We start from the raw sequence: 12,862 nt of genomic DNA, 5'->3' as shown, positions 1-12,862 counted from the left end.
TAGTTATGCTTTTGTAGCGTAAGCTACACTGGCCGAGTTTGAGCAGTTTCGCGTGGGCCGTGAAGGGCCGTTCTGCGCAAGCGCGAGGATCATTAGCTTGGTTTGGATCAAACCGGATCGGATCGGATCGGATTGGCTTGGCTTGGATTGAATTGGCTTGGATTGGCTTGGACTGGCTTGGATTGGATTGGATTAAATTGGATTGTGTAGGATTGAAATCCAATCCAATTAGAGTACGGGTGTGTAGAGAATTGGGTCTGCACATTCGCCGGTCTGCGCATTCCAGAGAAGTGGCGTCATGGCCGCGGCAGACGCACTGGCACCACCGCGTGCCTAGCTGTGCGCCTCCGTTGCGCAGTAGCTAAGCCTGACGCTGCGCAGGAGCGGCTTGATAGCCGTTTCGCGTGGCTCCTTGAGGGCCGTGCTGCGCATGCGCGAGGAACAGTGACTCTAAACGCCGCTCTAAACGCCGCCTTGCGGCATACCAGTTCCTTATATATGCACACGGACCCTACAGAGTGCAGTTGCAACTCTCGCATGGAATGTTCTTCCAGATATGTAACTTGTAAGCGTGTTAAGCATGTTGCTTGGCATACTAAAAGACTTTAGGTCTCTGAGGATGCCATATCGCCAAGCAATATTATACGTTTTTTCAAGGTCGAAGAATACCGTCATGCAGTACAGCTTATTCAGGAAACCATCTTTGATGTACGACTCTAGTGGCACAACTTGATGTAAGGGCCACCCCACCCTGAAGCCAGCATGGCAGATCTCGAGAAGACCATTTTACTTTAAAGAGTACACAAGTATCCTGTTAATCATCTTCTCAAAAAGCTTGCAAGGCAGCCTATCAGTGCGATGGGACGATAACTTGCAGGCGAAGAGGGGTCTTACCCCTCCTTCACCAAAGCCACTACTATGGCCTCCCTCCAAGACCTTGGAAGGTGCCCTGAAAACCATATTCTATTGTATAGGTGTAGGAGCTTTTCAGGAGTGACTGTATGTAGATGTTGTATCATTGTATATGCAATGTTGTCTGCGCCAGGAGCAGAAAGCTTAGAAGCGCTCAGAGCTACCTTCAACACATGAAGTGAAAAGGGGGAGTTGAAGAGGGGTTTGACTTATTATTGTCACGTAAAAAAATTCCGTTCACAGGATGTTTTGTGTTTCGTGAATTTTTTTTTTGTAGTGCAGAACTGGACAGGTGTTGGAAGTGTTGTGCAAGTGTGTTAGCCTGGCCATCAAGTGTGCCCCCGTTGTGATGACCAGGGGCGGGCTATGTCTGTTGTGCTTTGAGTTTCCGTATTCGTGTCGAGACATTTTGTGTGTCTGTGTATGAGTTTATTAATGTGAGGAAGGCGGGCCAACTCTCCATCTTTTCCTCAAGGCGCACACGCTTCACAGAAGTCTTTGCTCGTTAAAGATTTAAAGTTATTTGATGTAGGGTATACACGCCTTGTACTACGCCCCTCTTACACGCCTATAGTCCTCGTTCCACCACGGCCTCCTTGGGTTGCGCGTGGCACCGGAGGCCTATGGAAGGGACTTTTCGGCGCCGTCGAGGATGTGCGCCGTGACGACTTGGGTCGTCTCTTCAACGTGTCGGTGTTCTATGGATGTGTGATGAAGTTTAGATGTTTCTCTAAATGTACACACTGAACTACTTACACCCGTGTTGCCTAAAAAAGGTGTAGTATAAGTGGAATAAGGGTGTTGGGAAGTCATTACACCCTTTGTCTTAGGTTTCAACACCATAATTTGTAGATTTACGCCATTTTTGTGTGGCAAACAGGGTGTTTACCGACCGCAACCGCAACTACCTTGGTTTTCTGTAGAGTGTTGGAAGGGTGTGAGTTAAGTGTTCAGTTGCAAAAAAAAAAAAAAAAAACACACAGCGGAGCTAGGGGTCGACGTAGCTTCTTCGCGTGTTGCTAAGTTTTGCGAGGCTTTGCTAATTTTTTTAGGTTTTGGGGTGTTCTTGCTAGGCTAGGCTAAGTGCTGAGGGGTGAGGCCAAGTTTAGTCGGATTTTACAAGGCTGTTGCAGTGTGTCCCCCACACTAACAGTGGATCCAAGGGGGAAGCACCCTAGGTCGACCCCCAGCTCCGCCGTCTCTCCAGCCTTGCATCACTACGGAAAGTTGCGGATTTTTTTTGCGATTTGCTCTCCACAAAAAGACCATTACCTTTAAAATGGTGTAGTAAGAGGTCCACATACTCATATGCCCCTAGTGCTGACACTCTAACAGGCGCGAAAGCCGGCTTCACTGTTACCCTATCTGCAGTAGCGCAGCCTTTACAGGTGGCGCTGTTTTCTTTATTGGTATTATTGTTTTGCAAACGCCATCGAACCTAGTTCAAGCTTAAATAGGCCCGCAGGTAATAAGTTATGCCAATTCATATTGTTTTAAACACCGGGATGTGCAAAACATCTCCCGCTTGTAGAAAATGTTCAAGTCCACCCGTGGAAACGGGTGTAAAATACCTCCAAAGATGGAAATCTTTTACGCCCTTTTTCTTAGTTGGTGGTATTTCACACCGTTTTTCTCAGTTTCCACACCCTAATTTGCACCTTTACAGCCATGAGGGAAAAAGGGTGTTGAAATAATGAACACCCTTCTTGATGGGTGTTGAAATAGTGTGGAATAAGTGTTTGGTATTTATTAAAATTCTGTCTTATTGCAAATCTGCATGCTGACTTGCATATGCTAACATTAAAATGCATAATTCCAAAATTATCGCTAAAATATCTGATTTCTGCGACAAGCCCACCGAATCTATCAGAGGACTTTCAAGCACACCCTTTTTTACCCTTACACCCTTTTTTTTAGCCAAAAGACCTGTTGAAGGTTGGCGCTACGGGACAAGATTTTTACACCCTTTGCGGCTAAGAAGAGTGTAAAAAAGTAGTGTGTATTCCAGTTTGTTCTTGCTTCACTGAACCCCTTATGGGAAGGTGAACTGTCAGCCTTTACCTATGTATGTCAGTGTGGTTGGGAAGTGGTCACTACCATTATGGTTTGTGCCCACGCCCGACTCAAGAGATGGAAAGAAGTCTGCAGAGCCAATAGCCAAGTCAAGGTGTGAAAAAGTGTTGCGTCCTATATTATGGTGTGTAGGCTGTTTAAAAAAAGCGATGACACAATAGAAATTCTTTTTAAATGTGGCGAACTTTGTAAACTAAATTTAAGTTCTATTACAGGCGGAGTTCTATTATAGGTTGATTCAAGTTCTTTTCCAAGTTGATCTTATGGCCGGATAGCGCCTGCCCATCAACATATGAGGTTACATGCAAGCGGAGTTCGATAAAGCCATATGTTAACACAGTCAGCCTAACTATCCTCCTACTCTGTTACAACCATCGTGTTCATGGGCTACATAATCCACCATCTCACTTCCATCCCGATATTTACCTAGCCGGAACGCCAATCCAAACCAAGTCGACCAGGTTCGCATCTTGGGAATCCCATTGGGCAGCCACAACAGTGCCAGACGTTGTATCACTCAACTGAGACGCAAATAGAAACCAATGCTCCATTTGATCTCTAGGATGTCTAAGTATGGTGGAGTTAGTCAGGCTGGTTGCCTCGCGCTCATTCGAGCAGTTGCCCTTGGTCGAATTCTGTATGGCACCCCGGCATATGACCTCCGTCCAGCTTACATGAAGCAATTACAAATTCTACATCGTGCATCCCTGCGGACGATCACAGGCCTCCCACGGCACACTAGGATCTGCGATTTAGAGAAAGCTGCTCCTCTGCCTCCCCTGCAAGACATTCTTGAAGATACCCGGTAGCACCATCAACACCGGCGCACGCTCACTATCCAGGGTGCCGCTATTACTCCATGGGTCTCTCAAACACTCCCAATCGGACCCATGACATCTCCTCCTACTCCCCCTTGGGCTCGAGGTACTGTGGTTTCTTCGCAAAGGTTGGCTGTCCCTCGAGCTAGCGTCTCTCCACGTCTGCGCGCTCTCCGCCGATGCATGGCACAGAGGCTACCAAACGAGGTGGACATATTTACAGACGCCAGCCTACAAGACAACTCTATCGGTTTGACGTAGCACTGTGAAGAACGCCCTGATTTTAGCGGTGCCACTACTATGGCTACCATCGCCCCGTCGCCTCTCCAAGCCGAGCTCCATGGTCTCCTAGAAGCTCTGGATCACATGACCTACATGGCTCTTGCACCACCACCACACAGAGTCCACCTCCCCACTGATTTCCATGCCGCCATCAGAGAATTCAATATATGGCTTACTCTGGTCACCCTACCGTTCATCACATCCAGGCCATGGTAAACCTACTGACCCGAAACGGAACGCAAGTCCGCGTAGCCTGGATTACGGGGCATATGACCCAGGGGGTCGGCAATCACGCTGCTCAAAATGCAGCGTGGGAGAGCCTTGAGTCTACACCTCCCTTGATTACTCCCGATCTTGCACCTGGTCCAGTCTACATACGCGCCTCCAACTGGATCATGCTAAACATTCTCGCAGAAATCGGCTCGCTGAGAAGACTCCGCAGGGCTACCTTCGTAGTGTCCGCACTCTACCCCGTTCCGCAGGAGTCTTTGTTAAGAAGACAATCGCTAATGCTGCCCTTACACCCTCCACACTGCAGAAATGGTTGCACTTGGATTATTCAGCCTGTCCGTACCGTCCCCGATGCCAGCGAAATGCTTTCTAAGATCTCAAACACCTCACTTGGCATTGTGCAGGCTTCGCATCTTCTCGTGATTCTTTGCTCAGTGCTCCGCCCCCCAACTCATCTCCTGATGACCCGCCGTACAAAGACCAAAATTTTCTGCATGCTCTAGGTGTGTTTTCAATTAAGAGTGGCCTGGCAAGGGTAGTGTGAGATGGGGTCTACTCCCCTTTCCCAAAGAAATCACTGATAATCTATCTCCAATGAATCATCCCTTACGATTGAGTGATCACCTCCCCCTCTCCTCCCTTCTTCTCCTTCCACAACTACGGCCATGTGGCCTCCCCAATCTTAATAAATGTAGTTCAATTCATTTCACACGAGCTCGTGCAAGGCATCGGTCAATCCGGAACTGCCAGCGACGATGGAGTAGACGAGCCGGAGAATAAAGGAAGAGCGCAGAGAAGACAGTGGTGTGGAGTTGGACCGGTACTCATGGTGGTCGGGCGTTCGGACCCGAGCAGCGTCCTAGCGGTGGGTGGTGGTGGTGGTGATTTATTAACAAAGGAGGGAAGAGAAAAGAACTGGGGATATTGTTGAACTCAACGGGTATACCCTTATACAACCCAGTCCAGGGTAGAGGGGTGGGGTTTCAAAGGATAGGAAGAGATGGGGGAGGAGAAGAGTGGTTGAAGAGTGGGGGACAGTCTATGTCGCGTTCGTTTCGTCTATGAGTCGATGTCTACAAACGCAGCTCTAGTCCTGTCACTACCAGGAAATTGAGTAGGTGCTGGAAGACCTCCCGTCGGATGGCGTCCAGTCCGGTGGGGAACAGGAAGTGTTCCAGCTTGTGGCTTGGGGCACCGAGCCGCTGGAGTGCGGCCCGGAGTTGCGCCCTCGCGGTGTCATGCAGGCGGCAAGAGCACAGTGAGTGCTCTAGCGTCTCGAGCTCAGAGCAGTCGGCGCAAAGGGGGGGGGGGGACGCCCGGCGGCCTTAGTGGTGCAAGCGGGCTCCCACGTTGCAGCAATAAAGCCGCAGGCGAATCAGGAGTGACCGGGCGTCCCTACTGATGCGTCCGGGCAGGACCCGTGGGGCCTGGTCACTGAATACTCGGGCATCTGGTGCATTGGCTCCACCACTCGTGCCAGGATAGTCCTTGCAGCGTCAAATGACACCCCAACCCGGGAGGCTGGGACCCCTGCCTGGCGAGCAGCACCCTTGGCCAAGGTGTCTGCAACCTCGTTGCCCGTGATGTTCCCATGCGATGGCAGCCAGTGAAGTCGCAGTCATCCACGACGAAAACCCATACGCCCTTACCTATTCAAGACAGTCATCTCGTCAGGCCTCGGTAGAGGGCAGCCGCGCTTCCAAGCAAGCTGCATTCGCGACGGTGACGGGAGCTCGGAACGCGCTGCATCATCGTGAGCCACATGGTATGCCCTGGCCGCGCAACGCCGCGAATCTACGACTGTGCTTCAGCACTGCATGTGCGACGGTGCCAGTGCAAATAAAAAACAAGCAGCGTCGCTTTCCATTACTGTTTTCTCCGTTGCTTTATTTCAGTTCCCCACTGTTCGTTTATTATCTTTATCATCGACCCGAGGAACGTCCTCGTTCCTCGGGTCGATGACGAGGCACCGACGGTCCTTCACTAGTAGTTCCCCGGCGGCCACCAACTTTTTCGCACCTTCCGCATCCTTCAACGTAAAAGCCCACACATGGTTCATCTGATATGACCCCAACGAGATAACCTCGGGGAGCAAAGCCAAACGAACCAGCGTATCACGGAAATCCTCAACCTTGTACGGTCTTCCTTTGACGGCTGCGTGCAAAAAAATTGTGTTGATGGCAAATGGTCCAGATGGTAGATGAGGCATCATAACTGGATATTCTGGGTATCGTTTGAAGAAACAGCAGACCTGTTACCGCGGGCCCAAGGGCCCGCCCAAACCGCTCCTTGGGCGGAGCCTGACATTCTGCGACCGCTCCGCTCGGAAGCCGGAAGTAGAATCCCTCGGCCATCCTCAAAATACTTTTTTTCTTGTAACACAACATTTATTTACACAGATTTACATATGTACATGATACACAGGCACGAACGAGTCATGGAAAAGTGTGCGCGTACATACTGTGGCGACATAATTTTCGGCCACCTTCAAGTGAGTCTTCGCCTAGTCACAAAATACACAACACATGACTGCGGGTGCAAAATTCATTACAAGCATGAAACGATGACGTTGCAGAACACCGTAAAATCAAACGGACTGAACAGAGAACGCTGGAAAAGAATCGAGTTCACAGGCGGTGTATACTCTTGGTTCATGTGAAGGACGCCTGACAAGTGGAGTACAGCGTTGACAGAACGCAGCAGTGGTAGGACCACACGCGCGTTACAGCCGTTGCCAGCCTTACATTTCTTTCGCTTTGAACTTCTGCAGGACTTGGCATCCCTTTTGCAGTGAGTCGCGAAGGTCTGTGTTCATATCTGGTTCCCCCATCACCCTCACGGTCCATTCACTCTTTGCCGTAAAGTGCCGCCAGGAAGGCTTGGGGCTCTTAGCGCACTCCACTGCGTCTACTCTGGCCCTCCACAGAGAGTGGAACCCGATGAAAAGCACGCAGTCTCGAAGCGCCCTGTTCCTTGTAGGTGCGCTCATGCGCTGGAGGCCTGACCACGACAGGTCCCATCGCTCAGTGAACGCAGTCTGCAGCTCGTCCCAGAAGACGGCCATGGTGTTACACTCAATGAGGACGTGTTCTGCCGTTTCCCGTTTTCCGCAGAGAAGGAGAAAGAACCTCTATCCTCAAAACGTGCCTTCGCCGGCAGCACTCCCATGTGGAGGCAGAAGAAAAAGTCTTTTGAACCTGTGGGCACAGGGAGTCTTCTTACCTGTTTCAATACGTCCTCAGGAGTTGGGGGTTAGGTAAAGAGGGGGCGGCAGGACCTTCTCCACGAGGTCCCAGTATAGTTTCCTGGCCTTTTCTTTGACTAGGTACTCCCAAAAAAAATGCTGCTCGAGCAGGGGCTAGCGCAACTTTATAGAATCCGGTGGCGCGTGTGCCGAAGCAGGGAGGTGCTGTGGGGGAGATCCATGGTGCCAAAGGTCTGGCACCCAGGCTCTGCGTGACTGCCCCGAGGAACGAGTCCCTTCGCTCCAGAAAGTACAGCAGTCGCTGGATTGTCAGTTTGCCCTGTCTAACTACAGACCAATCGCAATACTACCAGTCTTTTCCAAAGGTCTTGAAAAAATTATCTTTAACCGCATATCAACATTTCTTGAAACGAAAAACCTTTTAACTAGTTCCCAGTATGCCTTCCGAAAAAACAGATCAACTCAGCTTGCACTAATAGACCAAAAAGAATTTATTTTAAGTAACTTTGAAAAGCGATTACTTACACTAGGAGTTTTCGTTGATTTCACCAAAGCCTTCGACTGCATCAATCATGAACTTTTACTTAAGAAGCTATTACATTACGGTATTCGGGGTGTAGCATTCGATCTAATCAAGTCGTACCTAAACTCTAGACAGCAATACGTAGAAATGAACAACATCCGCTCGCAGATACAATCAATTCACACAGGTGTACCACAAGGAAGCATCCTAGGCCCTCTACTTTTCAACATTTACATAAATGATTTAGTAAACATAGACACCAGTACAAAATATATAATTTACGCAGACGACACCACGTTACTATTCACAGCAAATGATGCTCATGATCTTGCCTCAACCGCGAATGCGGTTTTAGAGAAACTGCGCTTGTGGTGTATCGATAACGGTCTTAAAGTTAACACCGAAAAAACGAAAGCAATTTTGTTCCAACCGAAAAACAAAGACATCTGTGAGTAGCGATATTCTGTTTTCTTCCTCTAATATTGAGCTCGTACAGTGTGCTAAAACATTGGGAGTTCTCTTCGACCATCGCATGTCGTGGAATGAACATATCAATGTTCTAATAAGCAAACTTTCCAAAGCAGTCGGGCTTTTGTATTCAGTTAAAAATCTTCCTCGTAGAGTCAAAGTTCTGATTTATAACGCTCTCTTTTTAAGTCACATAAATTATTGTTCTTGTGTTTGGGGAACCACTTCCGCTACAAACTTGCACCACTTGTTTCTTCTGCAAAAAAAAAAAAAAAATGCGCGCGCATAATTTCTAATATGCCTTACCGCTCACCATCTGAGCCCTTATTCCAAGAGCTGACCCTGATGAAAGTGCATAATCTGCTAAATCCCCGACTAGTGTCTGCGTATCGCAAAGAAGTGAAAAGTGGCACCAATTTTATCGCTTCCCTGGCAAATCTGAAAGCAAACGTCCTAACCTACAACACACGGTCACCGGAACTTTGGCACGTACCCTGCCCAAGAACAAACTACGGTACTCAAATGCTAAGCTTTACTCTTCCCACCTTACTGAATAAACTTCCCTCAAGTAGTATAGACGTCACATCCACATCCTTAACAGCTCTTCGTATGTACTTTCTGTAGTGACACTCTTTCCTTTTTTATCCCTGCCTGAAATTTGGAATGCGTTTTTTTAGCGCAGAAACCAATTTTCTTCTTTGACGCTCATATGATTTGATATCTTGTTCGCCCACCACGCCAAAACCACATTTGCCTTTGAATTCTCTAGTAATGCGCATTGTGTATCATTGATGTTTGATGCCTGTAAGCTGCACTCTTCTTGTTCCTCTACCAGTGGTTGTCGCCTTCATTCTGCATTGTCCCAAGCGTTCTACTTGTCACTAGCTTGAACACTGTCCCACTCGAGCCGTTATACTTGTGACATCGAATTGAATTACCCTATGCCTTGACTTGTACATCTCTAGCGCCGGTTTCTTGTTATTTTCTTCTTTTTTCTGTATTTGTTGTTATTGTAGTAGTAGTACTAGTTGCTGTTGGTGATGTTTCTTCTTTTTGAGGGGAGGAGTCCCTCTTCTTTTTCTCTGTTATTTTTTTTTCATTTTACTTTCTTTTCGAAAAGGTTTCTTTCTTTGTTTTTCTTTTCTTTCTCACTCCGCCCCTGCTGCTGCCTCTGTCAATGGATTTTAGGGCTTGTCAAGCTGCCTAGAGCGGCTTTTTTCCCAACAAATCCACCATATATTTTATGGAAATAAAGCATTCTTGTTCTTGTTCTTGAGTTCCACGTTCACAAGACCCAACCCACACCTTTTTAGGCTTAAAAAGAGGTTTGAGCGGCGCATGTGTTCGTACGCGTAACGCCAGAGGAACACCGCCCAGGACCGGTGCAGCTTGTTCGGGGAGCCTGCATCAATGGTTGTTAGGCGGGCTCCATAGAGCACCGCGGGGTATGCTATTGCGTTGCATACATGGGCCCTCGTGAACAGAGCGATGTGCCTGTTTCTCCCCGGTTGCAGCTTTCTTTCCGCCGCTGACAGCTTGAGTTTCTATCGTTGTGTGAGTGCGTCGCTTTGGTTGAGGTTGACGCCCAAGTAACTGCACATCTCCTCTTCCTAGGCCATTCCAAATAGGCAACTTGGTTTGGAGGCCCCTTCACCAAACCAGGCTCCCCTCGACTTTCAATAGGTTTAGCTCTGCTCCTGAAAAGTGGCAAAACTGATTCGCTAGCCTTATTACCTCGCTCACTTGTGATCTTTCTGTGCAAACGAAGGCCACATCGTCGGCGTATGCGAGAACACGGAGCTCCTCACTTCCCAGCGTGAGGCCAATGAACTTAGATGGAAGGGTCATACGGCAAAGTGGCTCAAGGTGAAGTGTAAATAACATGGGTGACATGGGGCAGCCTTGCTGTACAGACCTAAGGATGTCTATGGGCATGCCCACCACCCCATTTATTACAGCGCTGGTAGAAATGTCCTCGTAGCCCGGTTTGATCAACTCGATCATTGTTTCCCCGATGTCGCAGTATTGGAGGAGCTCAAGTAAACATTTGTGGTCCGCCTGATCAAATGCCTTCCTTAGGTCAAGCTGAACAACAGCCAGGGGTAGAAAGCCTGATTCTGCCACTTCACAGGCTATACCCTCATGGGCTTTAGGTTTGAGTTGATGGACCACCCTTTGAAACCGCACGTCTGGTGCGGACCTACCACTGCGCTCAGTGCGCTCTCCAGTCGTCCGGCTAGAATTCGGGCGAGGTTCTTATAATCTGTTGCGAGGACGCTGATTGGCCGATAATCAGCGACATGGGGTTCGGAATAACTGGACACTTTTTTGGGGATTAATGCTAAGTGGCTTGTGCGCATGGAGGGTGGTAGGCGTTTTTGTTTTCTTATCTCTTCAAAAACCATGCAAGAATGAACCAAGCAAAAATGAGTTCATTTCGAAAGGCCCCATAGAACTCTGAAATGATGCCATCCGGCCCCGGAGATTCGTTTCGTGGGAGTTTCTTGATGGTGCGCTCAATTTCCGCTTCTGTTACTGGGGTGTTGATCACCTCTTTAGTTTCCTCGAGTATTTTGGGAATTATATTTACCACATCTGCTGGGATATTCGCAGGGAGAATAGATCGGTGTAATAGTACGCGAAGGCTTTAGCTACTTCCTCTCTGCCTGTTGCTATGCCCGCAAGATGTTTGACCTCTGTGACTGTTTTGCGCGCCGTGTGCTCCCTTTCGAAGGTTGCCAAAAACTTCGACGGTCTTGCTTCAAACTCTACCCTTTGTTCCCTGCTCCGTACCAGAGCTCCACAGTAACCTTTTTCAAGCTCTCCCCGGAGCTCTTCTTTAATTAACCGAATATCCTCTCTAAACTACCCTGGCCTCTCTTCCTCAATTAGCGCGCAGAGTGTCTCGGTAAGGAGGCGCCTCTTTTGTTCTTTGCGGGCGGCCTCCTCGCCCCCTATAGTGATTGCAAATCTTTTCATCTGTGCTTTGAAAGACGTTTCCCACTTTTCCACGCCAATAGTTCCCGACCGCACTGCTTCGAGTTCCCTTGGAACCTTGTCGATGAATTTCTCATTTTTAAGCACAGTGGAACTCATTAGCCATCCCGTACCCGAGTTCTGCTTTGCACTATATGTCTCGAAGGCCACTGTGAATGTTATAAGGTCATGGTAAGAAAACGAAATGGGAGTGATGGTGTATTCAGACACTCGTGAACCGCCGTCTCCCGAGACGTAAATACGATCCAGACGCGCATGGGACGAGCCCCCTGCCAGCGTGTGTAGCGTTTGGTTAGCCAGCTATGCCCCAAGGCCACGTCGGACAGATCGCTGTCCCGTAAGACTGTACTCAATACACGGGACGATGCGTCGATGCCACCGCCACTCCCTGCTCGGTCATTGGCCCCCAACACACAGTTGAAGTCGCCCCCCAAAAAAACTACCCCCCCCCACACACACACACAAGAAAGACCGTAGAGCGGTAAAAAGATCGGAGTCAGCTGCTGCCTCATTGGGGGCATAAATATACACAAAACGCACCAGCTCTTTCCCCACCAGGACGTCCACAACGCAAAAACACCCGTTTTGCGTCAGCTCGCAGCCGACAATTTTCAAGAAAGGGCTTTTCCGAATTAAGATGGCTGTACCACCTGCTCCTGCTGCAGTTAAGGTGTGGAAGCACCAGAATTTAAGGCCGAATAGGCGGACGAAATTTTGGCTATCTTCAAGAGATGTTAATGTAGTTTCCTGCAACAGGCCGAAGTCAATATTTTCGTTGTTCGGAAGGTCGAGCAGCCAGTTCTTTCGTTGGGACGAAACGAAGCTTACAACGTTAATAGTCACTATTTTAATCGAGCTAAGGGGAGCTGTCATCGTGGGGTGGGGGCTTACCCTGCTTAGCGGTCACTTGCCTCCAGTGTCGCTCGGCTCCTTGTCCTCCCGGCAAGTAGAGGGGGAGGCTGCCCTGCCTTCTTGGTTTGCGGCAGTCCTCCGTCTCCCCTTGCGCTGTTCTGGATTTCTCGGGAGAGTGTCTTTGGTCGTAGGGATCTCTTCTTCCTGACCGTCTGAAGTGGTGGCGGCGTGTTTCGCGCGCCCCTGTCGACGAGTCTAAATCCTCCTCTCCAGAGCGGGTGCTCCTTGGTTGGCCGCAGAGCGCGATGGGCACGAGTTGCTGGCGGTCGCCGCTTCACGGGGGGCAGGATTGGAGTTGGGCCATGCCAGCCGTTCACAGCCGGGCATTCCAAAAAAGGACCTGCCAGAAGAGGGAGAGGGGAAGGGAAAGGGCTGCATTGCTAGCCACGCTGCAGACGTCATTACGCATGAAAAAACAAAACAAATAGACGTGTCAGAAGT

Source organism: Haemaphysalis longicornis, unplaced genomic scaffold, assembly GCF_048455015.1.
Source record: "Haemaphysalis longicornis isolate Haplotype H1 unplaced genomic scaffold, Haemaphysalis longicornis Haplotype H1 scaffold_1, whole genome shotgun sequence".
NCBI classification, from domain to species: Eukaryota; Metazoa; Arthropoda; class Arachnida; order Ixodida; family Ixodidae; genus Haemaphysalis; species Haemaphysalis longicornis.
This window is presented reverse-complemented; position numbering follows the sequence as displayed.